At 42.7% G+C, this 27,407-nt stretch overlaps 1 non-coding gene and 1 pseudogene across 1 annotated transcript; one reads left to right on the plus strand and one right to left on the minus strand.

Annotated features, from left to right (window-relative positions):
- Nucleotides 1–3,179: 3,179 nt before the first annotated feature.
- Nucleotides 3,180–3,370, minus strand: LOC140287472 (U2 spliceosomal RNA). Its single transcript, XR_011911632.1, has one exon. It is a non-coding gene; the product is annotated as a U2 spliceosomal RNA (small nuclear RNA).
- A 23,305-nt stretch (nucleotides 3,371–26,675) lies between these two features.
- On the plus strand, nucleotides 26,676–26,852 carry LOC140287473 (U2 spliceosomal RNA; annotated as a pseudogene).
- Nucleotides 26,853–27,407: the final 555 nt, after the last annotated feature.

A 27,407-nucleotide genomic window follows, 5' to 3' on the forward strand; every position in this document is an offset into this window, starting at 1 on the left:
GACATTCACACCTTCTTGCAGCGAAACCCCTCCGCTCCCTCTTTTGATTGTGTATGTTCGGGCATTCGAACCTTTTCTTATCCGCTTTTACAAACTATGGTCGGACATTCAAACCTTCTTGTGGCCGAACACATCCACTTCTGCTTTTTATGATATATAGTTGGGCATTCACACCTTTTCTTACCCATTTTTCAGTAATTATTGGTTGGAAATTCAGACCTTGCAGCCGAACACCTCCGCTCCCTCTTTTGATCATACATTGTCGGGCATTCGCACCTTGTCTTACCCGCGTTTTTCAAACCATGGTCGGACTTTCACACCTTCTTGTAGCCGAACAACTCCGCTCCCGCTATTGATTGTGTACAGTCGGGTATTTTAACCTTTTCTTACCCGCTTTTTACCAATTATGGTCGGACATTCACACCGTCTTACAGCGGAACACCTCCGCTCCCAATTTTGATGGTGTATGTTCGAGCATTCGAACTTTTTCTTACCCGCTTTTTACAAACTATGCTCGGACATTCAAACCTTCTTGTAGCCAAACACATCCACTCCTGCTTTTGTTGATGTATGGTTGGGCATTCGAACCTACTTGTTGCCCGCTTTTCATTAATTATGGGTGGACATTCACACCTTGTCGCAGCCAAAAACCTCCGCTCCCTGTTTTGATCATGTATGGTTGGACATTCGCACCTTTTCTCACCCGCTTTTTGCAAACTATGGTCGGCCATTCACAGCTTCCTCTCCACCATACTTGTATGGTGGGATATTCACACCCACTTGCATCCGAAGATCTCTGCCCCCACTTTTGTTGATATTTAGTCGGTCATTCACACCTTACCCGTTTTCTTGCCGCCAAACACCTCTGATCTCGCTTTTGATGATGTAAGATTGGGCATTCAGACCTTGCTTTTCCTGCTTTTCACCAACTATAGATGGACATTCACACCTTCTTGCAGCCGAACACTTCCGCTCCACCTTTTAGGTTTCTATCACACCTTTTTTTTCACCGCATTTTATAGATTATGGTTGGAAATTCTCAACCACTCATCCGAAGACCTCTCCTCCCGCTTTTGTTAATATATTTGAACTTTAGTCAGACATTCACACCTACTTGTAGCCGAACACCACCTCTCTAGCTTTTGATGAGGTATGGTCCGGGATTCTTACCGTTTCTAACACATTTTTCAGCAATTATGGTAGGATATTCACACCTTCTTGCAGCTGAACACCTCCTCTCCCACTTATGATCATGTGCGGATTGATTTTCGAAAATTTTCTTTCAAGTTTTCTAGCAATTAATAATGGACAATTAGACCTTCTTGCAGCTGAACACCTCCGCTCCCGCTTTTGATCATACATTGTCAGGCATTCGCACCTTGTCTTACCCGCTTTTTACAAACTTTAGTCGAACATTCACACCTTTTTGCAGCCGAACACAGTTTTTTGCAGCCGAATTTGGGCATTCGCACCTTTTCATACCCACTTTTTACCAACTATGGTCGGACATTCACACCTTCTTGTAGCCGAACACATCCAGTCCTGCTTTTGATGATGTATGGTTGGGCATTCGCACCTTTTTTTTTTACCCATTTTTGAGGAATTATGGGTGGACATTCACACCTTCTTGCAGCTGAACACCTCCTCTCCCACTTATGATCATGTGCGGTTGGATATTCGAAAATTTTTTTTCATGTTTTCTAGAAATTATTAATGGACATTCAGACCTTCTTGTAGCCGAACAACTCCGCTCCCGCTATTGATTGTGTACAGTCCGGTTTTTTAACCTTTTCTTACCCGCTTTTTACCAACTATGGTCGGACATTCGCAGCATCTTACAGCGGAACACCTCCGCTCCCTCTTTTGATGGTGTATGTTCGGGCATTCGAACTTTTTCTTACCCGCTTTTTACAAACTATGGTCGGACATTCAAACCTTCTCGTAGCAGAACACATCCACTTCTTCTTTTGATGATGTATGGTTGGGCATTGGCACCGTTTCTAACACATTTTTCAGCAATTATGGTAGGACATTCACACCTTCTTGCAGCTGAACACCTCCTCTCCCAATTATGATCATGTGCAGATTGATTTTCGAAAATTTTCTTTCATGTTTTCTAGCAATTAATGATGGACATTTAGACCTTCTTGCAGCTGAACACCTCCGCTCCCGCTTTTGATCATACATTGTCAGGCATTCGAACCTTGTCTTACAAACTTTAGTCAAACATTCACACCTTTTTGCAGCCGAACACAGTTTTTTTCAGCCGAAGTTGGGCATTCGAACCTTTTCATACCCACTTTTTACCAACTATGGTCGGACATTCAAACCTTCTTGTAGCCGAACACATCCAGTCCTGCTTTTGATGATGTATGTTCAGGCATTCGAACCTTTTCTTACCAGCTTTTTACAAACTATGCTCGGACATTCAAACCTTCTTGTAGCCGAACACATCCACTCCTGCTTTTGATGATGTATGGTTGGGCATTCGAACCTACTTGTTGCCCGCTTTTCATTAATTATGGGTGGACATTCACACCTTGTCGCAGCCAAACACCTCCGCTCCCTGTTTTGATCATGTATGGTTGGACATTCGCACCTTTTCTCACCCGCTTTTTGCAAACTATGGTCGGCCATTCACAGCTTCCTCTCCACCATACTTCTATGGTGGGATATTCCCACCCACTTGCATCCGAAGACCTCCGCCCCCACTTTTGTTGATATTTAGTCGGTCATTCGCACCTTACCCACTTTTGGCAAACTATGGCCTTCTTGCAGCCAAAAACCTCTGATCTCGCTTTTGATGATGTAAGGTTGGGCATTCAGACCTTGCTTCACCTGCTTTTCACCAAATATAGTCGGACATTCACACCTTCTTGCAGCCGAACACTTCCGCTCCACCTTTTAGTTTTCTATGGGGCATTCACACCTTTTTTTTCACCGCATTTTATAAAAACACCACAGGAACACCGTATTGAGGCTTTGTTCTGACCGCTCATTCGGTGTCGCGTTTCGTTCAAGCAATTCGCCTGGTTAGCCCGCACTCGGCTCGCTCCCAGAGCCGTGTTAAAGTCTACTTCGCATTCACTCTCTTTTCTCAGCAGACTAAAAGAAAGTTTCATCTTGGGCTCCCTGAAACTTCCATCCTGCACCGCTGTTTGCTTTTTCACAAGAGCAGAGGAGAGCGCACCGTTCCCAGGGGCACTACAGTACCGGGTCGATGCTTGGAGTGAACGGAGCAAGCTCCTTTTTCAACTCCTATTGATACAAATCCATTTAATATGTAGTCCTCGCATAGAGGACACATCAGACATTAAACTGATAAGAACAGATACTACACTTGAATCATGCAGAACTCCTCAAAAGGGAGGTATGGCTTAATCACAAGTGTGGCTCTTTCTCATTCAGGGTAATATGAGGAAGTTTATGCTTGAAATATATGTAGAAATGGGTACATATGAAGGACAAAGCAGTGTTAACTTAGTTTGCGTGAAGAAATTCATTTTATACATAAAATCCGAAATCGTGCAGAACTCATGAAAATAAGCTTATTCTCGGATTCCTAAAACTTTTGATTTGCACTTTCTTTTACTGCAAAGTACAACGTTGTTTTTTGTTGAAATCTATCTAGACATTGATAAATACCAGCCAAAACTCTGCTGCCACTTTTGATAATTTATGGTTGGGCATTCTTACCTTTTCTTACCCGCTTTTTACAAATTATGATCTTACATTCACACCTACTTGCAGTCGAACACCTTCTCATCCACTTATGATCATGTGCGGTTGGGCTTTCGCACCTTTTCTTACCCATTTTTCAGTAATTATGGGTGGATATTCAGACCTTCTTGCAGCTGAAAACCTCCGCACCTCTTTTGATCATACATTGTTGGGCATTCACACCTTGTCTTACCCGCTTTTTACAAACTTTAGTCGGACATTCAAACCTTCTTGCAGCTGAACCACCTCCGCTCCCTGTTTTGATCATATATGGTCTGGCAATACTACCTTTTCTTACCCGTTTGTGAGTAATTATGGCTGGACATTCACACCTTCTTGCAGCCGAACACAACCTCTCCCGCTTTTGATGATATATGGTCCGGCATTCTTACCTTTTCTAACACATTTTTCAGTATTTGAACCTTCTCTTACCCGCTTTTTACAAACCATGGTTGGACTTTCATACCTTCTTGTAGCTGAACAACTCCACTCCTGCTTTTGATGATTTATGGTTGGACATTCGCATCTTTTCCTACCCATTTTTCAGTAATTATGGGTGGATATTCACATCTTCTTGCAGCTGAACACCTCCGCTCCCGCTAATGATCATGTAAGGTTTGATATTCGAAAATTTTCTTTCATGTTTTAAAGCAATTATTAATGGACATTCACACCTACTTGCAGCCGAACACCACCTCTCCCGCTTTTGATGATGTATGGACCGGCATTCTTACCTTTTCTAACACATTTTTCAGCAATTATGGTTGGAGAATCACACCTACTCACAGTCGAACAACTCCGCTACCGCATTTGATGGTGTATAGTCGGGATTTCTCACCCTTTCTCATCAGCTTTTTGCAAATTATTCTCTGACAGTCACACCTACTTGCAGTCGAACAGCTCTGCTCCCGCTTTTGATTATGTTTGGTTAGATATTCGAACCTTTTCTTAACTGCTTTTTTACAAACTTTGGTCGGACGTTCACACCTTCTTGCAGCCGAACACCTACGCTTCCGGTTTTGATAGTGTATATTCGGGCATACGAACCTTTTCTTACCCGCTTTTTACAAACCATGGTCGGACTTTCACACCTTCTCTTAGCTGAACAACTCCGCTCCCTCTTTTGATTGTGTACAGTCGGGTATTTTAACCTTTTCTTACCCGCTTTTTACCAACTATGATCGGACATTCACACCGTCTTACAGCGGAACACCTCCGCTCCCTCTTTTGATGGTGTATGTTCGGGCATTCGAACCTTTTCTTACCCGCTTTTACAAACCAGGGTCGGACTTTCACACCTTTTAGTAGCCGAACAACTCCGCTCCCGCCATTGATTGTGTACAGTTGGGTATTTTAACCTTTTCTTACCCGCTTTTTACCAACTATGGTCGGACATTCACACCGTCTTACAGCGGAACACCTCCTCTCCCGCTTATGATCATGTACGGTTTGATATTCGAAAATTTACTTTCTTGTTTTAAAGCAATTATTGATGGACATTCAAACCTTCTTTTTGATTGTGTATAGTCGGGCTTTCGAGCCTTTTCTTCCCGGTTTTTACAAACCATGGTGTGACTTTCACACCTTCTTGTAGCCAAACAACTACGCTCCCGCTATTGATTGTGTACAGTCGGGTATTTTAACCTTTTCTTACCCGCTTTTTACCAACTATGGTCGGACATTCACACCGTCTTACAGCGGAACACCTCTGCTCCCGCTTTTGATGGTGTATAGTCGGGCTTTCGAACCTTTTCTTACCCGCTTTTTACAAACTATGGTGGGACATTCAAACCTTCTTGTATCCGAAAACCTCCGCTCTCTCTTTTGATCATACATTGTCGGACATTCGCACCTTTTCGTACCCGCTTTTTACAAACCATGGTCGGACTTTCACACCTTTTAGTAGCCGAACAACTCCGCTCCCGCTATTGATTGTGTACAGTCGGGTATTTTAACCTTTTCTTACCCGCTTTTTACCAACTATGGTTGGACATTCACACCTTCTTACAGCAGAACACCTCCGCTCCCTGTTTTGATTATGTATGGTTTGACATTCGCACCTTCTCTCACCCGCCTTTTACTATGGTCGGCCATTCACAGCTTCCTCTCCACCATACTTGTATGGTGGGATATTCACACCCACTTGCATCCGAAGACCTCTGCCCCAAATTTTGTTGATATTTAGTCGGACATTCGCACCTTACCTGCTTTTGGCAAACTATGGCCTTCTTGCAGCCAAACACCTCTGATCTCGCTTTTGATGATGTAAGGTTGGGCATTCAGACCTTGCTTCACCTGCTTTTTACCAAATATAGTCGGACATTCACACCTTCTTGCAGCCGAACACTTCCGCTCCACCTTTTAGTGTTCTATCACACCTTTTTTTCACCGCATTTTATACATTATGGTTGGAAATTTTCAACCACTCTCATCCGAAGACCTCTCCTCCCGCTTTTGTTAATATATTTGAACTTTAGTCGGACATTCAAACCTTCTTGCAGCTGAACCACCTCCGCTCCCTGTTTTGATCATATATGGTCTGGCAATACTACCTTTTCTTACCCGTTTGTGAGTAATTATGGCTGGACATTCACACCTACTTGCAGCCGAACACAACCTCTCTCGCTTTTGATGATGTATGGACCGGCATTCTTACCTTTTCTAACACATTTTTCAGCAATTATGGTCGGAGATTCACACCTACTCACAGCCGAACAACTCCGCTCCCGCATTTGATGGTGTATAGTCGGGCATTCTCACCCTTTCTCATCAGCTTTTTGCATATTATGATCTGACATTCACACCTACTTGCAGTCGAACAGCTCTGCTCCCGCTTTTGATTATGTATGGTTGGATATTCGAACCTTTTCTTAACTGCTTTTTACAAACTTTGGTTGGACGTTCACACCTTCTTGTAGCCGAACACATGCACTCCTGCTTTTGATGATGTATGGTTGGGCATTCGCACCTTTTTTTTACCCATTTTTCAGGTATTATGGTAGGACATTCACACCTTCTTGCAGCTGAACACCTCCTCTCCCACTTATGATCATGTGTGGTTTGATTTTCGAAAATTTTCTTTCATGTTTTCTAGCAATTATTGATGGACATTTAGACCTTCTTGCAGCTGAACACCACCTCTCCCGATTTTGATTATGTATGGACCGGCATTTTTACCTTTTCTAACACATTTTTCAGCAATTATGGTTGGAGATTCACACCTACTCACAGCCGAACAACTCCGCTACCGCATTTGATGGTGTATAGTCGGGCATTCTCACCCTTTCTCATCAGCTTTTTGCAAATTATGATCTGACATTCACACCTACTTCCAGTCGAACAGCTCTGCTCCCGCTTTTGATTATGTTTGGTTAGATATTCGAACCTTTTCTTAACTGCTTTTTACAAACTTTGGTCGGACGTTCACAATATCTTGCAGCCAAACACCTCCGCTTCCGCTTTTGATGGTGTATATTCGGGCATACGAACCTTTTCTTACCCGCTTTTTACAAACCAAGGTCGGACTTTCACACCTTCTCTTAGCTGAACAACTCCGCTCCCTCTTTTGATTGTGTACAGTCGGGTAATTTAACCTTTTCTTACCCGCTTTTTACCATCTATGATCGGACATTCACACCGTCTTACAGCGGAACACCTCCGCTCCCTCTTTTGATGATGTATGGTTAGGCATTCGCACCTTTTTTTTTACCCATTTTTGAGGAATTATGGGTGGACATTCACACCTTCTTGCAGCTGAACACCTCCTCTCCCACTTATGATCATGTGCGGTTGGATATTCGAAATTTTTTCTAGCAATTATTGATGGACATTCAGCTGAACACCTCCGCTCCCTCTTTTGATGGTGTATATTTTGGCATTCGAACCTTTTCTTACCCGCTTTTTACAAACCATGGTCGGACTTTCACACCTTTTAGTAGCCAAACAACTCCGCTCCCGCTATTGATTGTGTACAGTCGGGTATTTTAACCTTTTCTTACCCGCTTTTTACCAATTATGGTCGGACATTCACACCTTCTTTCGGCGGAACACCTCCGCTCCCTGTTTTGATCATTTATGGTCTGGCAATACTACCTTTTCTTACCCGTTTTTAGGTAATTATGGCTGGACATTCACAGCTTCTTGCAGCCGAACACCTCTTCTCCCGCTTTTGATGATGAATTGTCCGGCATTCTTACCTTTTCTAACACATTTTTCAGCAATTATTGTCGGTCATTCACACCTTTCTCATCAGCTTTTTGCAAATTATGATCTGACATTCACACCTACTTGCAGCCGAACACCTCGGCTTCCGCTTTTGATGGTGTATATTTTGGCATTCGAACCTTTTCTTACCCGCTTTTTACAAACCATGGTCGGACTTTCACACCTTCTTTTAGCCGAACAACTCCGCTCCCGCTATTGATTGTGTAGAGTCGGGTAATTTAACCTTTTCTTACCCGCTTTTTACCAACTATGGTCGGACATTCACACCTTCTTACAGCGAAACACCTCCGCTCCCTCTTTTGATTGTGTATGTTCGGGCATTCGTACCTTTTCTTACCCGCCTTTTACAAACTATGGTCGGACATTCAAACCTTCTTGTGGCCGAACACATCCACTTCTGCTTTTGATGATGTATAGTTGGGCATTCATACCTTTTCTTACCCATTTTTCAGTAATTATTGGTGGACATTCAGACCTTCTTGCAGCTGAATACCTCCGCTCCCGCTTTTGATGGTGTATAGTCGGGCTTTGGAGGCTTTTCTTCAACGGTGTTTACAAATTATGGTTGGAAATTCAGACCTTGCAGCCTAAAATCTCCGCTCCCTCTTTTGATCATACATTGTCGGGCATTCGCACCTTGTCTTACCCGCGTTTTAAAAACCATGGTCGGACTTTCACACCTTCTTGTAGCCGAACAACTCCGCTCCCGCTATTGATTGTGTACAGTCGGGTTTTTTAACCTTTTCTTACCCACTTTTTACCAACTACGGTCGGACATTCACACCTTCTTATGGCGGAACACCTCCGCTGCCTCTTTTGATGGTGTATGTTCGGGCATTTGAACCTTTTCTTACCCGCTTTTTACAAACTATGGTCGGACATTCAAACCTTCTTGCAGCTGAACACCTCCTCTCCCACTTATGATCATGTGCGGTTGGATATTCGAAATTTTTTTTTCATGTTTTCTCGCAATTATTGATGGACATTCAGACCTTCTTGCAGCTGAACACCTCCGCTCCCTATTTTGATGGTGTATATTTTGGCATTCGAACCTTTTCTTACCCGCTTTTTACAAACCATGGTCGGACTTTCACACCTTTTAGTAGCCAAACAACTCCGCTCCCGCTATTGATTGTGTACAGTCGGGTATTTTAACCTTTTCTTACCCGCTTTTTACCAATTATGGTCGGACATTCACACCTTCTTTCAGCGGAACACCTCCGCTCCCTGTTTTGATAATTTATGGTCTGGCAATACTACCTTTTCTTACCCGTTTTTAGGTAATTATGGCTGGACATTCACAGCTTCTTGCAGCCGAACACCACTTCTCCCGCTTTTGATGATGAATGGTCCGGCATTCTTACCTTTTCTAACACATTTTTCAGCAATTATTGTCGGTCATTCACACCTTTCTCATCAGCTTTTTGCAAATTATGATCTGACATTCACACCTACTTGCAGCCGAACACCTCGGCTTCCGCTTTTGATGGTGTATATTTTGGCATTCGAACCTTTTCTTACCCGCTTTTTACAAACCATGGTCGGACTTTCACACCTTCTTTTAGCCGAATAACTCCGCTCCCGCTATTGATTGTGTAGAATCGGGTATTTTAACCTTTTCTTACCCGCTTTTTACCAACTATGGTCGGACATTCACACCTTCTTACAGCGGAACACCTCCGCTCCCTCTTTTGATGGTGTATGTTCTGGCATTCGAACCTTTTCTTACCGACTTTTTACAAACTATGCTCGGACATTCACACCTTCTTGCAGCGAAACACCTCCGCTCCCTCTTTTGATTGTGTATGTTCGGGCATTCAAACCTTTTCTTACCCGCCTTTTACAAACTATGGTCGGACATTCAAACCTTCTTGTGGCCGAATACATCCACTTCTGCTTTTTATGATGTATAGTTGGGCATTCACACCTTTTCTTACCCATTTTTCAGTAATTATTGGTGGACATTCAGACCTTCTTGCAGCTGAACACCTCTGCTCCCGCTTTTGATGGTGTATAGTCGGGCTTTCGAGGCTTTTCTTCAACGGTGTTTACAAATTATTGTTGGAAATTCAGACCTTGCAGCCGAACACCTCCGCTCCCTCTTTTGATCATACATTGTCGGGCATTCGCACCTTGTCTTACCCGCGTTTTACAAACCATGGTCGGACTTTCACACCTTCTTGTAGCCGAACAACTCCGCTCCCGCTATTGATTGTGTACAGTTGGGTATTTTAACCTTTTCTTACCCGCTTTTTACCAATTATGGTCGGACATTCACACCGTCTTACAGCGGAACACCTCCGCTCCCTCTTTTGATGGTGTATGTTCGGGCATTCGAACTTTTTCTTACCCACTTTTTACAAACTATGGTCGGACATTCAAACCTTCTTGTAGCAGAACACATCCACTTCTTCTTTTGATGATGTATGGTTGGGCATTCGCACCTTTTCTTACCCATTTTTCAGGAATTATGGGTGGACATTCACACCTACTTGCAGTCGAACAGCTCTGCTCCCACTTTTGATTGTTTGGTTGGATATTCGAACCTTTTCTTAACTGCTTTTTACAAACTTTGGTCGGACATTCACACCTTCTTGCAGCCGAACACCTCCGCTTCCGCTTTTGATGGTATATATTCGGGCATTTGAACCTTTTTTTACCCGCTTTTTACCAACTATGGTCGGACATTCGCACCATCTTACAGCGGAACACCTCTACTCCCGCTTTTGATGATGAATGGTCTGGCATTCTTACCTTTTCTAACACATTTTTCAGCAATTATTGTCGGTCATTCACACCGTCATTGGAGACGTCCTTTGAGTGAAGGAATATATTTCCCCATTCCAAGTCTGAGAATGGGAAACAGTAGTGAAAAAATATGTGCGCCTACTTTATTGGCTGTGTCGCTCACTCCAGAGCAATTCGATTTTTTTAATGTTTGTGGTGCTCGCCCTCACATTTCCTTGGCCAAACCTACACACTGGCATTGACAAGGTGTGGGAGAGTTTGTTGCTACATGTCAGAAAGAAACAGATTGGACCGTTTCACCTGCTGATCCAAATTTGATGTTTTCTGAACGATTGTCAGCATACAAAAAAACATTTTTGAGTACAATGCATTGTCAAAGAACTGTGGAATTAATTCCTACCACAGAATCACATTTTTCAGCAACTTTTGTTGGTCATTGACACCTTTCTCATCAGCTTTTTGCAAATTATGATCTGACATTCACACCTACTTGCAGCCGAACACCTCGGCTTCCGCTTTTGATGGTGTATATTTTGGCATTCGAACCTTTTCTTACCCGCTTTTTACAAACCATGGTCGGACTTTCACACCTTCTTTTAGCCGAACAACTCCGCTCCCGCTATTGATTGTGTAGAGTTGGGTATTTTAACCTTTTCTTACCCGCTTTTTACCAACTATGGTCGGACATTCACACCTTCAACATGCCCTTCAATGTCCACAATTTTGGCGTTACGAACAGGATCCCTCGACTGGTGTCTCTGGACCGGACCGCAGTGCATGGCCAGCCTGGACTGAAGTAGCTGTTCCAGCCTCATACCTCCAAGGCCTTTTCTGAGAGAGAGGACTGGCAGGTCCTTTTCCTGAATACCAGCGCTGGGATCATTTTTTAAATATGATAGTCTGAGACGATAGGACTGCTTTTTAGTTTTTATTTGAATAAAAGAGGGTTTCCCGGTTGTGTCATTAGTGAGACAGAGATTTCATGGGTAAGTGAAACTTTTGAAGCAGTCCGAAGAAGTGTGAAGTACTCCGAAGAAGTGTGAGTACAGATTAAAGGTCCTCATTGGAGACGTCCTTTGAGTGAAGGAATATATTTCCCCATTCCAAGTCTGAGAATGGGAAACAGTAGGTCTCAGACTTTTGACCCTACCGGGGGACCTAAGCATGATGAAATGAAAAAGACATATGGTCCAGAGGTTTTCCACCTGAAGGTTCTTTTAGTATGTTAGAAATAAGAAAATTAGAAGAAAAGTTTTTTACAAATATGAGAAAGAGATGAAGCAAAAAAAAGAAAATTAAGTTTAAATAAGAAGTAAGAAAGGTATAGAATTTTGGAAAAAATAAAGTGTATTAAGAGAAAGAAAGGAAAATGTTAAACAAATGCCATGACGGAATGATGATAATAATTTAGTATTAGCTGTGCCGGATCCAGACCTGGACTCCTGCCCTGCAACAACAACAGCCAGCCCTGCCACAAGCCTCTCGGGAAGAAGGGACTTCTTCCATCCTCCCTCTGGAAGAAATTCCATCATTCTCACAACATCAGTTACATAGGTCTGATGATGAGGAAAAGGAAGACGTTTGGTTCTCCAGCGTACCTGCCCAAGAACTTTTAACGCAAGTGACAAAAATCCTTTACCCACAATCTGGACTTCAGAGATCTAAACGTGAGAAAAAACAAAACCAGATTCAAACCATGCCTATGGTTAAAGTTGCAGTTCCCACTGGACCATTACTGGTTTATCGACCCTGGACTGAGACTGACATCATGGAAGCATAACAATGCTTACCAGATCCAGAGATTTCTGGACCCCATTTTGCTGACGAGTTGCGAGATTTCTGCGCACAATCTGCCCGACTGGGGTTGAATTGCGTCGCACATTGGCAAAAAAGTTCAAACCGACCGACCTCTGCAAAATAGAGGCCAGTATGCTACAACTGGATTTGCGACCTACCAACAGTGAACGAGGACATAATGATAACGCTCAATATGAAGCAGCCATCCAAAGACTGTGTCAAGCCATCACCACTCAATTTCCAACCAAAATCAATATGTCCCACATTTACACCTGCAAACAGAAACCCGGTGAAGGGACTGATGATTTTGTACACCGCATCCTTGAGGAAGTCAGCAAGCACAGCGGTCATCAGAGACCAAGGGATTTGGGTAATGAATCAGGACCATGGGAGAGTATTGCATGCAATGCAATAATTAAAGGCCTCATGCCAGATGTCGCCACTGAAGTAAAGAACATTTACGTGGGATGGTGTGAGGGTCCTCGTTTGGCTGACGTTCGCCGATATGTTTGCCATGCTCATAACCAAGTTGAGACGCGTAAGACAACCAAAAGGGACAAGTGTGAAAAGGAGCTGCATTTGGCAGCCATGACCATGTATTACGCAGTTGGTGTAAACAGAGGACGAGGCCGAAGTTGAAGACGTGGACGTGTGGGAGAGGAGGTCGAAATGGGCCACGCCAGAGCTATGATCCGAATATTTGTTTTTACTGTGGCCAGACTGGACACTGGAAGAAGGACTGTCCACAGCTGAAAAGTGATGAAATTGGGCAAAAGGCTGACTGAGGGTGGGAGGCAGGTTCTGGACGTCACGCGGCAGCGGAGCCTCCACTGATGGGTGATAGCACAAACACACTCACACATTTTTCCTGCTCTGTGTAGTGAAGAAACGCTTGCCGACTGTGATTCACGTAGTAAAGTTTTGCATGCTATTTCCGTCCTAGAGCAAAGATATTTCTTTCAGAATATAGGAACTTATGTTCATCAGTAGTGACGTCAGGGGAGTTTGATTGTCCTCAAAAGTTAAGTGGAAACCACGTTTACTGTATGTCTGCCTCAGGCCAGGTTGTGAAGGAGAAAATGACAATGCCCATTGCGTGTTGTCACTCCCGATGAGCTCTCCTTCAAACACTCATTTTTGTTATCAGAGTTGTGTCCCATTAACCTGATGGGCTGTGATCTCATGTGTAAATTAGGCATTATTTTAACTTCTACACCAGAGGGTGTTAAGGTTATGTTACAGCCTGACAAAGTTTTCACAGCAGTGCAGTTTGATTCATCGGCACTTACATATGCTTATGAGTGGAAACTTCCCAGCTCTCCTTTTTCACAACAACTAGTGGAAGAAGCAAAAGCGTTAGTTTCACCCCTTTCTGATTTCATGCAACCTACTGATTTGCACTGCACATCACACATTTCTTCGGGGCCTGACAATGACTATGAGAAGAAGTGAAAAAATATGTGCGCCTACTTTATTGGCTGTGTCGCTCACTCCAGAGCACTTCGATTTTTTTAATGTTTGTGGTACTCGCCCTCACATTTCCTTGGCCAAATGTACACACTGGCAGTGACAAGGTGTGGGAGAGTTTGTTGCTACATGTCAGAAAGAAATGGAGTGGACCGTTTCACCTGCTGATCCAAATTTGATGTTTTCTGAATGATTGTCAGCATACAAAAAAACATTTTTGAGTACAATGCATTGTCAAAGAACTGTGGACTTAATTCCTACCACAGAATCACATTTTGAAGCATGTTTTTTATCTGAAACAGATTTGTCTTCGATACCCATGTTGGCTGAAGTGCCCAATGATCTTTGGGCTAAGAGCAAATATGATGTGGGGTTGATAAAAGGCTGTGAACCAGTAATTGTCACCCCTAAATCAGACTTTTGTCCATGTAAAAAACAATACCCTTTTAAGCCTGAAGCAATTAAAGGGATTAAACCTGTTTTTCAATCTTTTCAGAAAACAGGCGTTATTGTTCCTTTTGAAAATTCACCTGTGCTTACTCCATTGTTTCCTGTTAAAAAGATTAAAGATGCTGGCCAGCCAGATGAATGGCGTTTTGTACAGGACCTCCAAGCGGTGAATGCTGCAGTTCAGCCACATGCTCCTACTGTGCCCAACCCACACACTATTTTGTCTCAAATTACATCAGATGCACAGTTTTTCTCAGTGGTTGACTTGTCGCCAGTGCACCCTGATAGCCCATTTTGGTTTGCTTTTTAGTTTGAAGGGAGATCTTGGACTTTTACCCGGTTATGCCAGGGGTACTGTGAAAGTCCCACTATTTACAATGCTGCCCTCAAAGCTAGTCTGGATTAACTTCAATCAACCACAGGCTCTGCTCTTTTGCAGTATGTGGATGACATCCTTTTATGTGGTCCATCTAAACAACAGTGTGAAAAAGACAGTGAATCTGTTGAAACATCTTCCTTCTTATGGCCATAAAGCCAGCCTTTCTAAGTTACAGTTTGTACAGGACGAAGTCACCTTTTTGGGTCATGTGATTTCTAAGGATGGGCGCTCACTTTCTCCTAAACGTGTTGCTGCAGTTCAGATCATTCCTAAACCGGTTACTAAAAAACAGCTTATGTCATTCTTAGGTATAACATCTTACTGCAGGAACTTTATTCCTAACTACTCTTTTCTCGAAGCTCTCTTAGGTGCTCTTATCCATGGTAAAGGCAGCTGCAGTTCTGACATGCAGCTCCAGCCTTTAGTCAGCTTAAGCTGGCTCTTCAAACAGCACCAACACTTGGCATTCCAGATCCTCATAAACCTTTCATACAGGCAGTTGATGAGAAGCATGGTTGTATGACATCTGTTCTTATGCAGGAACATGGGGCAGGCAAAGGCCAGTGGCTCATTTCTCAGCAAAACTGGACTCTGTGGCTGCAGGCCTGCCTGGTTGTCTTCGTGCTGTTGCAGCTGCAGAGAAAGCTGTCCTGGCCTCCCAAGATATTGTGGGCTACGCTAATTTGACTGTTTTGGTTCCTCATGCTGTTGCCTTTATTCTTCTCGAGCAGAAAACTTCACATCTTTCAACTGCTCGTTGGCTCAGATACACCTCTGTGATATGCCAAATGTCACTGTTAAACGTTGTACTGTTCTGAATCCTGCTACTTTGCTTCCGACTCCTGAGGATGGGGAGCCTCAGCTGTTTTGGAACAAGTTTGTACACCCCGACCTGATCTTTTAGAGACTCCTCTTCCAAACTCTGACATGATTCTTTTTGTAGATGGATCAGCTTTGCGTGATCCAGCCACAGGTACTAACTGTGTTTGGTTTGCAGTATGTTCTTCACATGACACTTTGTTGTCTGGTTCTCTTCCTAAACATTTCTCCGCTCAAACTACTGAACTTATTGCACTTACTGAAGCTTGTAAGTTGGCAGCTGGTAAGTCTGTCACTATTTACACAGATTCCAGATATGCTTTTGGTGTTGTTCATGACTTTGGTGCGCTGTGGAAACACAGGCATTTCCTTAAATCAGATGGTAAATGGTAAATGGTAAATGGACTTGTACTTGTATAGCGCTTTTCTAGTCTAGCTGACCACTCAAAGCGCTTCACTACATGCCGCATTCACCCCACTCACACACACTCATACAGCACGTCTTAGGGGATAACTACGTGCTTTCTATGCATTCACACACATTCATACCCCCAATGATACACTGGGGGAGCAACGTGGGGTTCAGTGTCTTGCCCAAGGACGCTTCGACATGTATCCTGGGGAAGCCAGAGTCGAACCACCGACCTTCCGATTGGTGGGCGACTGCTCTTCCTCCTGAGCTACAGCCGCCCTATTCTGAACTCCAAGCAGGTTTCTGATCTTCTTGATGCGATCCATTTGCCTACAGCAATCTCGGTCTGTAAGTGTGCGGCTCACACTAACTCAGACGATCCTGTTGCTTGTGGTAATGCCAGAGCTGATGCTGCAGCTAAGCAAGCAGCTAATTTTTTTCCTGTTTTTGCTTCCCTCTCTTTGCAGGCAGAAGACTCCCTCACAGATCTCCATGCTTTGCAAACTTTTGCCTCTGCAGATGAAATTTGGTCCTCTGGACGCATTTGGTCCTCTGTGGGTGCAACTTATATGGATGGTGTTTGGATGGGACCTGAGGGTAAACCCTGTCTACCTAAACATTTTTTTCCTCATTTTTCAAAATTGACACATGGGTTGAACCATGTGTCAAAAGGAGGGATGCTGAATGCACTCACTGCTCAGTGGTTCACAAAAGGGTTCAGTTCATATGCGCAAAAATACTGTCAGTCATGTATGGTTTGTGCCACACACAAATGTGCACATGCTGGTGCACATGCTGGTTACAAATAAGAAAATACAAACAACAAACAGTTTCTTCCATGGTTCACAGCATGTGTATGATCATCTTCATCACAGGTCTCAGTAAGGATGTTTCAATCTTCGGTGTCAGAGGTTACTAGCACTTAACACACCGGTGGAGTACAGCTTTTACTGCTGACTCTTATCTTTGTCCTTCCGGGCGTGTTGGTTAGGCTGATGTATGTCAGGGTGGAAGTCATCTACTGGTTCTGGTACCTTCTTACAGTGACTGGCATGAATCCAGGTTGCTCTCTCTGCAACTTTAACAGCTGTATGAGTGACCAGTAGCACCTGGAACGGGCCTTGCCAACGTTTGGACTTCCAATGTTTCCTGCGAAGTTCCTTCACCACCTGTCATCTGGTTGGAGTGGTGTGTTTTCTGTGGCTGGAAGGGCTGCTTTTACTGTCTGTGAAACTTGAGATAGAACAGTGGAAAGGTTTCGACAGTAAGACAACATAGCATCATCACAAACAGTTGTGGAAGGGAGGGGTCTGGTTACAGGTCTGAACCCTTTTGTGAACCACTGAGCAGTGAGTGCATTCAGCATCCCCCCTTTTGACACATGGTCCAACCCATGTGTCAATTTTGAAAAATGAGGAAAAAAATGTTTAGGTAGACAGGGTTTACCATCAGGTCCCATCCAAACACCATCCATATAAGTTGCACCCACAGAGGACCAAATGCGTCCAGAGGACCAAATTTCATCTGCAGAGGCAAAAGTTTGCAAAGCATGGAGATCTGTGAGGGAGTCTTCTGCCTGCAAAGAGAGGGAAGCGAAAACAGGAAAAGATTTAGCTGCTTGCTTAGCTGCAGCATCAGCTCTGGCATTGCCACAAGCAACAGGATTGTCTGAGTTAGTGTGAGCCGCACACTTACAGACCGAGATTGCTGTAGGCAAAAGGATCGCATCAAGAAGATCAGAAACCTGCTTGGAGTTCAGAATAGTTTTACCATCTGATTTAAGGAAATGCCTGTGTTTCCACAGCGCACCAAAGTCATGAACAACACCAAAAGCATATCTGGAATCTGTGTAAATAGTGACAGACTTACCAGCTGCCAACTTACAAGCTTCAGTAAGTGCAATAAGCTCAGTAGTTTGAGCAGAGAAATGTTTAGGAAGAGAACCAGACAACAAAGTGTCATGTGAAGAACATACTGCAAACCAAACACAGTTAGTACCTGTGGCTGGATCACGCAAAGCTGATCCATCTACAAAAAGAATCATGTCAGAGTTTGGAAGAGGAGTCTCTAAAAGTTCAGGTCGGGGTGTACAAACTTGTTCCAAAACAGCTTCACAGTCATGAGGCTCCCCATCCTCAGGAGTCGGAAGCAAAGTAGCAGGATTCAGAACAGTACAACGTTTAACAGTGACATTTGGCATATCACGGAGCACAGAGGTGTATCTGAGCCAACAAGCAGTTGAAAGATGTGAAGTTTTCTGCTCGAGAAGAATAATGGCAACAGTATGAGGAACCAAAACAGTCAAATTAGCGTAGCCCACAATATCTTGGGAGGCCAGGACAGCTTTCTCTGCAGCTGCAACAGCACGAAGACAACCAGGCAGGCCTGCAGCCACAGAGTCCAGTTTTGCTGAGAAATGAGCCACTGGCCTTTGCCTGCCCCATGTTCCTGCATAAGAACAGATGTCATACAACCATGCTTCTCATCAACTGCCTGTATGAAAGGTTTATGAGGATCTGGAATGCCAAGTGTTGGTGCTGTTTGAAGAGCCAGCTTAAGCTCACTAAAGGCTGATTCAGCCTCAGGAGTCCATGGAACACGATCAGCTGACTGGAGCTGCATGTCAGAACTGCAGCTGCCTTTACCATGGATAAGAGCACCTAAGAGAGCTTCGAGAAAAGAGTAGTTAGGAATAAAGTTCCTGCAGTAAGATGTTATACCTAAGAATGACATAAGCTGTTTTTTAGTAACCGGTTTAGGAATGATCTGAACTGCAGCAACACGTTTAGGAGAAAGTGAGCGCCCATCCTTAGAAATCACATGACCCAAAAAGGTGACTTCGTCCTGTACAAACTGTAATTTAGAAAGGCTGGCTTTATGGCCATAAGAAGGAAGATGTTTCAACAGATTCACTGTCTTTTTCACACTGTTGTTTAGATGGACCACATAAAAGGATGTCATCCACATACTGCAAAAGAGCAGAGCCTGTGGTTGATTGAAGTTAATCCAGACTAGCTTTGAGGGCAGCATTGTAAATAGTGGGACTTTCACAGTACCCCTGGCATAACCGGGTAAAAGTCCAAGATCTCCCTTCAAACTAAAAAGCAAACCAAAATGGGCTATCAGGGTGCACTGGCGACAAGTCAACCACTGAGAAAAACTGTGCATCTGATGTAATTTGAGACAAAATAGTGTGTGGGTTGGGCACAGTAGGAGCATGTGGCTGAACTGCAGCATTCACCGCTTGGAGGTCCTGTACAAAACGCCATTCATCTGGCTGGCCAGCATCTTTAATCTTTTTAACAGGAAACAATGGAGTAAGCACAGGTGAATTTTCAAAAGGAACAATAACGCCTGTTTTCTGAAAAGATTGAAAAACAGGTTTAATCCCTTTAATTGCTTCAGGCTTAAAAGGGTACTGTTTTTTACATGGACAAAAGTCTGATTTAGGGGTGACAATTACTGGTTCACAGCCTTTTATCAACCCCACATCATATTTGCTCTTAGCCCAAAGATCATTGGGCACTTCAGCCAACATGGGTATCGAAGACAAATCTGTTTCAGATAAAAAACATGCTTCAAAATGTGATTCTGTGGTAGGAATTAAGTCCACAGTTCTTTGACAATGCATTGTACTCAAAAATGTTTTTTTGTATGCTGACAATCGTTCAGAAAACATCAAATTTGGATCAGCAGGTGAAACAGTCCACTCCATTTATTTCTGACATGTAGCAACAAACTCTCCCACACCTTGTCACTGCCAGTGTGTACGTTTGGCCAAGGAAATGTGAGGGCGAGTACCACAAACATTAAAAAAATCGAAGTGCTCTGGAGTGAGCGACACAGCCAATAAAGTAGGCGCACATATTTTTTCACTTCTTCTCATAGTCATTGTCAGGCCCCAAAGAAATGTGTGATGTGCAGTGCAAATCAGTAGGTTGCATGAAATCAGAAAGGGGTGAAACTAACACTTTTGCTTCTTCCACTAGTTGTTGTGAAAAAGGAGAGCTGGGAAGTTTCCACTCATAAGCATATGTAAGTGCCGATGAATCAAACTGCACTGCTGTGAAAACTTTGTCAGGCTGTAACATAACCTTAACACCCTCTGGTGTAGAAGTTAAAATAATGCCTAATTTACACATGAGATCACAGCCCATCAGGTTAATGGGACACAACTCTGATAACAAAAATTAGTGTTTGAAGGAGAGCTCATCGGGAGTGACAACACGCAATGGGCATTGTCATTTTCTCCTTCACAACCTGGCCTGAGGCAGACATAGAGTAAACGTGGTTTCCACTTAACTTTGGAGGACAATAAAACTCCCCTGACGTCACTACTGATGAACATAAGTTCCCATATTCTGAGAGAAATATCTTTGCTCTAGGACGGAAATAGCATGCAAAACTTTACTACGTGAATCACAGTCGGCAAGCGTTTCTTCACTACACAGAGCAGGAAAAATGTGTGAGTGTGTTTGTGCTATCACCCATTAGTGGAGGCTCCGCTGCTGCGTGACGTCCAGAACCTGCCTCCCACCCTCAGTCAGCCTTTTGCCCAATTTCATCACTTTTCAGCTGTGGACAGTCCTTCTTCCAGTGTCCAGTCTGGCCACAGTAAAAACAAATATTCGGATCATAGCTCTGATCCCACACGTCCACGTCTTCGACTTCGGCCTCGTCCTCTGTTTACACCAACTGCGTAATACATGGTCATGGCTGCCAAATGCAGCTCCTTTTCACACTTGTCCCTTTTGGTTGTCTTACGCGTCTCAATTTGGTTATGAGCATGGCGAGCATATCGGCGAACGTCAGCCAAACGAGGACCCTCACACCATCCCACGTAAATGTTCTTTACTTCAGTGGCGACATCTGGCATGAGGCCTTTAATTATTGCATTGCATGCAATACTCTCCCATGGTCCTGATTCATTACCCAAATCCCTTGGTCTCTGATGACCGCTGTGCTTGCTGACTTCCTCAAGGATGCGGTGTACAAAATCATCAGTCCCTTCACCAGGTTTCTGTTTGCAGGTGTAAATGTGGGACATATTGATTTTGGTTGGAAATTGAGTGGTGATGGCTTGACACAGTCTTTGGTTGGCTGCTTCATATTGAGTGTTATCATTATGTCCTCGTTCACTGTTGGTAGGTCGCAAATCCAGTTGTAGCATACTGGCCTCTATTTTGCAGAGGTCGGACGGTTTGAACTTTGTTGCCAATATGCGACGCAATTCAACCCCAGTCGGGCAGAATTGTGCGCAGAAATCTCGCAACTCGTCAGCAAAATGGGGTCCAGAAATCTCTGGATCTGGTAAGCATTGTTATGCTTCCATGATGTCAGTCTCAGTCCAGGGTCGATAAACCAGTAATGGTCCAGTGGGAACTGCAACTTTAACCATAGGCATGGTTTGAATCTGGTTTTGTTTTTTCTCACGTTTAGATCTCTGAAGTCCAGATTGTGGGTAAAGGATTTTTGTCACTTGCGTTAAAAGTTCTTGGGCAGGTACGCTGGAGAACCAAACGTCTTCCTTTTCCTCATCATCAGACCTATGTAGCTGATGTTGTGAGAATGATGGAATTTCTTCCCGAGGGAGGATGGAAGAAGTCCCTTCTTCCCGAGAGCCAGAGGCTTGTGGCAGGGCTGGCTGTTGTTGTTGCAGGCGTTGTGGAGGGCAGGAGTCCAGGTCTGGATCCGGCACAGCTAATACTAAATTATTATCATCATTCCGTCATGGCATTTGTTTAACATTTTCCTTTCTTTCTCTTAATACACTTTATTTTTTCCAAAATTCTATACCTTTCTTACTTCTTATTTAAACTTAATTTTCTTTTTTTTTGCTTCATCTCTTTCTCATATTTGCAAAACTTTTCTTCTAATTTTCTTATTTCTAACATACTAAAAGAACCTTCTGGTGGAAAACCTCTGGACCATATGTCTTTTTCATTTCATCATGCTTAGGTCCCCCGGTAGGGTCAAAAGTCTGAGACCTACTGTTTCCCATTCTCAGACTTGGAATGGGGAAATATATTCCTTCACTCAAAGGACGTCTCCAATGAGGACCTTAATCTGTACTCACACTTCTTCGGAGTACTTCACACTTCTTCGGACTGCTTCAAAAGTTTCACTTACCCATGAAATCTCTGTCTCACTAATGACACAACCGGGAAACCCTCTTTTATTCAAATAAAAACTAAAAAGCAGTCCTATCGTCTCAGACTATCATGTCTGTTTTATGAATTTAAGGGGCTAAAAAGTTTTGTTCTCGTTTTTCTATGATTAACCGAATGTATGTGAGAGTCCAAACAGACAGAAGGGTTACGGCCGAGCGCTGGACCTTCCTACCCGGCTGGGGTATATGTTCTTGTATGTTGTCTGACTGTTTGATTTGAATGTGTTGTGTAAGTGTCCTGTTGAATGTTACATGTTTGGGCTTTGACACGCTTCACTGTGGTTGTTAACTGTGTGGTGTGTCCTGAAATGTTATATGTTTGGGCTGTGTGACATGCTTAATGCTTTTCAGTAGCAACCCACTTATTCATATATAGCAACTGACAACATAAGAAGACATACTTTGATAGTAGTTGTAGAAGTATCCTTATTGATAATAGATAAACTAATTCATAGTGATAGAACAGTAGATGAACAGGTGCCTGCACATGTCTCATGAAAATAAAATGGGTGTATGATTGCTGACGGCAGAGCAATACTGCCAAACTTATGAGTTCTTGTGGCAAACTTGATTCAGTGTCTTGACGTGTATACGCTGTTTCGCTGACTTGTCACAAGAAACAAAGTGTGTTTGATAAGATCCGACCATTTTATTACGGGAGGATCAGTATGTACGGATTCTGATGTGACTGATAAACCCATTCGTATCTTAAGCATAATCTAATACGTGAGACAACGCCCTGGCACACAATCAAAAAAAAAAAGAGAGAGAGCGGTTTTGTGTCCCCACAGTCCATAATGTAGAAAAGAGAGAAAAAAGCCTTTCTGATTTGGTGTGTGTGCTCACAGTGCAGAGTGTAGAGAAAAGAGAGAAAAGAAAGCCGTTTTGGTGTCACGGGTGTTGTGACTTACACACACACATTTCTGAATTGAGAAAGGAAATTATTTTAGAGAAAGCACTAGAGTTTAGATCCCACATTTGTTGATAGGCATTCATTTAATTTTTCTTTTAATCAGTTTTAAAGTGAATACTAACTGAGAAATGAAAAAGGTGAAGAGTTTAGAAGCTTGGTTCAAGAGCAAAACTTGGTTTATGATCAGCTGAGTCTCTAAACAGAACAGCAAAGGGCTTCATCGAACATTTAAAAAAGATTCAGATTGTTAGAATATCCAGAATTTATAGGAATGGTGGTGATTACTCTTATTTTCTAGAATGGAAATAACTGCACCATGTCTGTTTTATGAATTTAAGGGGCTAAAAAGTTTTGTTCTCGTTTTTCTATGATTAACCGAATGTATGTGAGAGTCCAAACAGACAGAAGGGTTACGGCCGAGCGCTGGACCTTCCAAAAAAGATGAGACAGGCTGGACCTGTGCCATACTAGTTAAGACCTGCCTGTGGATAACAGGTTCATTAAACTCTCACATACACAAACTCACACACGTTCGCACACATACACCCATTCACACACACATTCTTGAACTTGCTGCAAGATTAAACATTTGCATTAACTGACTCCAGCAACTCTGAGTCTCATTGAGAGACTTTTCTCAACAATTGGGTCCTCAAACCAGATCTCAACGTTTTTTCCGCTTTCCAGGGTCGGAGCTGAAACCGTGCACGGGGGAGTCCAGTACTCCTAATGAAAGACCCCCTGCTGAATTGCGGTAATTAGGGGCAAGTGTCCACTGAAAGGGGGAAACAGGGACGAGATCGTACTTTTGAATCAATGGCCAGAAGCCATTGGCAGTGCAGGCATCAACAATAATGGTGTTATTTCACCCATTAACACTTAAGGTACCTCATGCAGTGGCTGTGATATGGTTACTTAACAAAATATCTTTACCAGACATCTCTCCTACATAACAGTTCTTCTTTCACAGCCACACCTTGTTGTCGAGAGATGTGCTACACTTAATCCATCCACACTGCTACCTACCCCACAGATGGAAAGCCTCATGATTGCATGTCAGAAATAACCATCAGTGTTTTACCCAGGCCAGACTTAACTGATATACGTTATGAAAATGCAGAAATAACTATATTTATTCAACAGGTCAAGCAAAAAACCCTGATGGCACAAATGCTACAGGATTTGCAGTAGTAACAGAAACTGAAGTTTTCTTAAAACAACCACTACCAAAAAATTACTCTGTTCAAGCAGTCGAATTGGTAGCTTTAACTGAAGCTTGTAAATTAAATAACAAAAAGGTTGTTAACGTTTACACTGACAGTCAGTATGCCTTCTCAACTGTACATGTGTTAACACAGCATTGGAAAAACAGGTATGTTGACATCCACAGCTAAATGTATAAACTACAAATATTTTAGCATTATTAGATGTTATTCAATTGCCATCTACAATAGACTCGTATGAATGACCGGAAGGAAAACCATACTGCCAAAGAATTTGTTTAAATATGCTGCAGTATTGAGCCACGGACCATGTCATGTCTCAACAGGAGGGATGGAAGCAATAATGAACAAGGTTTTTACAGCATATGGTTTTACTAATTATTGAATTTTTTTTTTTAGAATAAATAAATGAATAAAGTTTTGTCTAGCAGGTCAAATATGTGCACAATACATTCCACAGGGCAATCTAAGACCAAAACGAAGATAATTCCCTAAGCCAGTGTATCTTTTTCAACATATTTGTTTGGATTTCATTATTTCATTATTGTGTAGATTTCATTGAACTAAATTAATGTTAAGGGAAACGATTCTGCTCAGTGACAACAGAGGTTTTTACCAAATGGTCTGAAATATTTCCATGTGCACAAGCAGATGCACTCTCAGTAGCAAAATCACGCGTAAAATAACTCATTTCTAGATTTGAAATTCCTGAAAAGATCTTCAGTGATAATTTGACACACTTTGTAAACTATGTCATCTCACTGATGGCAAAGAACTTAAAATAGATCTTAGAAACCACTGTGATATAGAAGGTTTCGCTAACACATTGGAATTGTTTTACTATTTACATATGCATGTGCAGTGAAGAATTGCTTGCTGCTGATAAATGCAAAGAAGAACAGCTTACACATAGATGCTCACATATAGGCTGCTGAATGCAATGAAGACCTGCTTATCCAGTAAAGTTCAATGTCAATGTGTAATATTCAATTAGGATTTGCAAAACAGTGAAGTTAAACAATGAATGGGTCCATAGTCGGTATGAGAAGACTACAGGAATATTTACCTGGGTGTACGTTCAAACAGAGATGAGAAAATTGCGATAAATTATTGTTTGTTTGTTTGTTAGTATGTATATGAATGTTATGTGTATAAACTGTGTTGAGTTGTAGTTACTCAGTAGTGTCTCAGTGAAACAACCGACGGGGGAAGCCTTGCGGTGACAACAAAAGCAGTGTTTTACTGATCAGTCAAGTTGCTCCAGTGTACTCCATACAAACTGGTTGGCTACTGAAGGGATAGAAAATGGGGAATACTTGTTTTAAAGCAAACAAGGAATTAGATGGGAAAAATACATGTTTTAACGGGACCCAGACAATATTAAATACTCAGACAGATGGGAGAAGAAGTGTAGTTTTGTAGGAAATCACAAAATTATTACATAAAATTAGTGAAATCAATTGAAGAATGCCTTTCTGAAGAGCTGTTTACCACAGATGAGCAGCTTTGCGACCAAGCACATTGTAGATCGCTTTACTGCCAAAATGATCTAGTTTAATGGATTGGTTTAGACATGCATAACAGCATTTTAAGAACAAAGAGAGAAACAAAAAGGGACAACGCTTCATGGTGGAAGGTGATGTATAAATAACTGTGTATATGATGAAGGAGAGACCATTTGAGCAGCCCAGCCATTTCGCAGCACAGGGACAGCAGTCCAAGTTAAAGGATCTCCCACGTGGTATCACCTGTCACACTGTGTCAAGGCATCAAAAGAAGAAAAAATCACCAAACTCAAGGACAAAGAGACGAAGACTCCGGTGAACGAAGAGAGAGGACTTACAAACCAGAAATACAAAAGGATGCTCGATATCAAGATCCAGAAGAAGAGGCTAACAATGCCACGAACACTTACGATGCTGGGAATGATGCCAGCAATGAACAGAGAAGAAGATTCAGTGTCATCAATCTGCAACACGTGCCTCTAATGAGGGGGTGAATATAGAATCCTCAACGATTACAACGTCTCTGGGAACTGTGACAACAACAAGGTTTAAACCATTTTGATATATATTGTAACCTATTGGCTAAGGAATAGTGCTGAAAATTAGGTAAATCTAATCCACCACTGTCCTTGGTCTTCTGTAGGGTTTTTAAACTAATACGTGGTGGTTTGTTTTTCCACAGAAATTTGGAGATGCATGAATCTAGTGACTTAAACCAAGTAGCAGATAGTTTTATGGGGATCATTGAGAACAAATAGTTAACTTTTGGTAGTATCATCATTTTAATGGTTGTAACTCTCCCCATAAGTGATATAGGTAAGGACTTCCAACGAGAGAGATCGTCCTCTACTCTCTTTACTAATTGCACATAATCCATCTGTACTTATCAGTTTAATATGTGATATGTCTATGCAAGGACTACATATTAAATGGATTTTTATCAATAGGAGTTGAAAAAGGAGCTTGCTCCGTTCACTCCAAGCATCGACCCGGTACTGCAGTGCCGCTGGGAACGGTGCGCTCTCCTCTGCTCTTGTGAAAAAGCTAACAGCGGTGCAGGATGGAAGTTTCTTTTAGTCTGCTGAGAAAAGAGAGTGAATGCGAAGTAGACTTTAACACGGCTCTGGGAGCGAGCCGAGTGCGGGCTAACCAGGAGAAATGCTTGAAAGAAACGCGACACCGAATGAGCGGTCAGAACAAAGCCTCAATACGGTGTTCCTGTGGTGTTTTTATAAAATGCGGTGAAAATAAAGGTGTGAATGCCCCATAGAAAACTAAAAGGTGGAGCGGAAGGAAGTGTTCGGCTGCAAGAAGGTGTGAATGTCCGACTATATTTGGTGAAAAGCAGGTGAAGCAAGGTCTGAATGCCCAACCTTACATCATCAAAAGCGAGATCAGAGGTTTTTGGCTGCAAGAAGGCCATAGTTTGCCAAAAGCGGGTAAGGTGCGAATGACCGACTAAATATCAACAAAAGTGGGGGCGGAGGTCTTCGGATGCAAGTGGGTGTGAATATCCCACCATACAAGTATGGTGGAGAGGAAGCTGTGAATGGCCGACCATAGTTTGCAAAAAGCGGGTGA

This window comes from Leuresthes tenuis, unplaced genomic scaffold, assembly GCF_036924035.1.
Source record: "Leuresthes tenuis unplaced genomic scaffold, fLeuTen1.0.hap1 SCAF_138, whole genome shotgun sequence".
Taxonomy (NCBI): domain Eukaryota; kingdom Metazoa; phylum Chordata; class Actinopteri; order Atheriniformes; family Atherinopsidae; genus Leuresthes; species Leuresthes tenuis.